Raw genomic sequence first — 3,788 nt, forward strand, 5'->3', positions numbered from 1 at the left:
TATATATATATATATATATATATATATATATATATATATATATATATGTATGTATATATATATATATACTTCTATAGAGATCTTTCACTATGTTGGCCAAGTACTCAAGTACTTGACCAGGTATACTTTTCATAACGTCACATAATGCTATCTTGAACTATAACATGTGAATTTTTCCTTTTTTTTTTTTTTCTTTTTTTTCTAACCAGTAAATAGATACTCTCGCTGTTGAAATCACGTTCCTGACACATGATTTTGCAATACTGGACTTCACTTTGACTTTGTCTATTAAATTTAAGAGCCACGCGTTATTAACTTCATTTTGCAACTTATATACTTTACAGATCATGATTACTCAACCTTCCAACCTTCTTAGTGTTGAGATAATTATATTCTTTTTCCTTAGTCTCCTACAAGACATATTTTACAGACTATGATTCATCCTTGCGAGGGTTTTCTCAATCTTCAGCATTTATCAGTATGCTCTTTAAAATGTAACCTCTAGACTAGAATATGGAATTCACATTATAGTCATATTAATACAGTGTGCTTCATTTTTATTTATTTAAGGATCAAATTTGGTCAAGGTCTGTAATTGACATTACCTCAGTTATTGAGATCCCTACTAAGATCTTACATGCTTAGCCTTTGCTGTTTTGAACCACAAGACAGAACAGTAAAAAAAAAGCTACAAAGGTTGCTCTGAAAGTAATGCCTCCCCTTTATTTCCATAGAAACTGCAGTAGATATAAAAAGCACAATAACACTGATTGAGCAAATTCTCATCTACAAAATTCTATTTTTCAACACAGTCACAGCCATTAGCTATATATTTTCAATAGCAGTGAACAAGAGCTTGCCTATTAAGCTCATAAAATATCTGTACCAGAGGAGCTGCTGCTGCTGCTGAAATGCGCTGCCTCCTTGTGCCCACATACACTGCTTGGTCTCCATAAACATTTAGCAACCATTGATGAATGTCTGCATCAATGGGTGCACTTTTTTTTTCTTTTTTCTGTGTGAAGATATTCAGTGACACACTTCTGCTACGTATACACTTCCGTGCCAGATGCTGTTTTATCGCACTGCCCCATGCTGTCATCAATTGCACAGGAGAAATAAGTTGTAGGCCAACATAACAAAATAGGAGGCATTACTTTTGAAGCAACCCTCCTCCTTATTTGTTGTGTGAAGTCCCTCCTTCAGTTATCTCAATTATCTGTGCTTCCCTAACTTTACTGCACACAAAAGAAACTTCATGGGTTGTTACTGATGACACTGAACTGGAAAATCATTCCAGTTCTTGCTTATGCTCTATTTGCATTCATGAACATTTAAAATAAGGTACTTTCTTTGATCTGAAACTAAAACTGAGGAGTCTTTTCATCAATATCTGACACCATCACAATAACGTCATTTCTATAGTGTAGAATAACATAATCACAGAATCACAGAATCACAGAATAACCAACGTTGGAAAAGACCTTCAAGGTCATCCAGTTCAACCATCCACCTATCACCAGTAGGTGATACTAAACCTACTGTCTCTCAACACAAAATCCAAATGTACCTCGAACACCTCCAGGGTCGATGACTCCACCACCTTCCTGAGCAGCCCATTCCAGTGCCTGATCACTCTTTCAGAAAAGCAGTATTTCCTAACATCCAGCCTGAATCTCCCCTGGTGCAGCTTGAAGTCATTCCCTCTAGTTCTATCACCAGTTACACAAGTGAAGAGGCTGATCCCCAGCTCACTACAACCTCTCTTCAGGTAATAAGAGAGAGAGAGAGAGAGCAATAAGGTCTCCCCTGAGCCTCCTCTTCTCCGGACTGAACAATCCCAGGTCCTTCAGCTGCTCCTCATAAAGCCTTTGCTCCAGACCCCTCACCAGCTTTGTTGCCCTTCTTTGAACCTGCTCCAGAGCCTCAATATCTTTCTTGCAGCGATAGGCCCAAAACCGGACACAGGTCCAAGTACAGGGGAACAATCACCTTTTCCGTTCCCATTCCTGATGCAAGTCAAGATGCCATTGGTCTTCTTGGCCACCAGGGCACACTGCTGGCTCATGCTCAGCCAAGCATCAATCAATACCCCAGGTCCATTTCCTCTACACAGTCTTTCAGCCATGCCACCCGAAGCCTGTAGCATTGCCTGGGGTTGTTATGGCCAAAGTGCAGGACCCATCATTTGGCCTTGTTGAAACTCATCCTATTAAGTGTCCTTAATCTTCAAAATATCCCTCAAACATTAATAAGTTAAACATGAAATTATTGGGGCATTTTTGTTTTTGTGTTTTGTTTTTTTTTCTTCCGTTTCACATGGTTAGAAAAATGTAAAAAGCCTATATGGAGTATTTTTTTGAAATATATTCTGGACATGTGAAATTTGTTTCTATCTTTGAATTTTGCCATCAAGCCACATCATCTTATCAGCTGTGCAAGGACTGAGGTCATTGTAGCCAAAAGGGGTAATTATACCTTGGGGTCACATCCTTGCCAGCTGGTTTAGGGAAGGGATTAGCTCTGTCTGCTGTGCACTGGTATGGCCTCACCTCGAGCACTATGTGCAGGTTTGGACACCACAATATAAAACAATTAGAACATAGGGGTTCTATGAAAGCATCCAAAGGAGGGCTACAAAGATGATGAAGGGTCTAGAAGATAAGATGTCTGAGGAATGACTGAGGTCCCTTGATTTGTTCAGTGCAGAGCAGAGGAGGCTGAGAAGAAGCTTCTTAGGATCCTACAGCTCCTCATGATGGGAGCAGAGGAGCAGTGCTGATCCCTGCTCTTTGGTGACAGCTACAGGACCGAAGAGGACAGCATGGAGCTGCATCAGGGAAGGTGTGAAGTTGGATGTTAGGGAAAGGTTATTCACTAGAGTGTGGTTGGGCACTGGAGCATTCTCCTCAGAGAAATGGTGATGACACAAAGTGTACCAGAAGAGTGGCCTTCAAAAAGAGTTTGACAAGACTCTCAGAATTATGGTTTGAATTTTGGGTAGTTCTGTGTGGAACCAGGAGCTGGACTCAGTGATCCTTATGAGAGCCTTTCAACTCAAGATATTCTATGATTCTGTGATACCATAATAATCCGAGACAATCCCTGTGCACAGTCATAGTCTACGTTCATGTTGTCATTTAGAACTGCATCTTTGAAGGATGGACTTTTGCATAGCAGTATACAGATAAAATGTAAACAGGTTCCTTGTATTCTACAGATTAATGGCATTAAAAAAGCTCCTAGAATATGCAAACAGACAGAACAGTGTTTTCTTCAATAAATAAGTGTAAATATTCTGTGTTGAATAAATAACAATTTAAAAAAAAAACTTGCATGTTTTGGTTTTGATTCAGTTTAATACTTTTGGAGAAATTTCATATAATGTTTGCATGAACACTGAAATTTCAGTTTGACCTACATATCCATGGAAATCTCAATTTGATCTTGACAAACTTGCTATGATACTTTGATAATTTGCATTGATGTGATAGATTGAGCTAACCAGAGGCTAGTTATCCATCTCTGCTTCAATTCTTTTTTATATTAGATACAAACACTAAGTGCCTTGAAGTCAGACTTTACAGGCTCTGTCTAACCTTTCCAGTTTTAAAGTGCTACTGAGAAGTTATTAATATTAGAAAGAATTATTTATAGAATTACTTAAGGATTACAGAGAAGAATATGCCTAATGCCATGCAAGAAAAAGAAAAAAACAGCCTAATGGTACACATATACATCTTTGACTCCACTTGAACTTCACAGGAAGAATAGAAATACCATTAAAT

This window comes from Lagopus leucura, unplaced genomic scaffold, assembly GCF_019238085.1.
Source record: "Lagopus leucura isolate 7727_CA_CO unplaced genomic scaffold, USGS_WTPT01 Super-Scaffold_100001, whole genome shotgun sequence".
Lineage (NCBI taxonomy): Eukaryota > Metazoa > Chordata > Aves > Galliformes > Phasianidae > Lagopus > Lagopus leucura.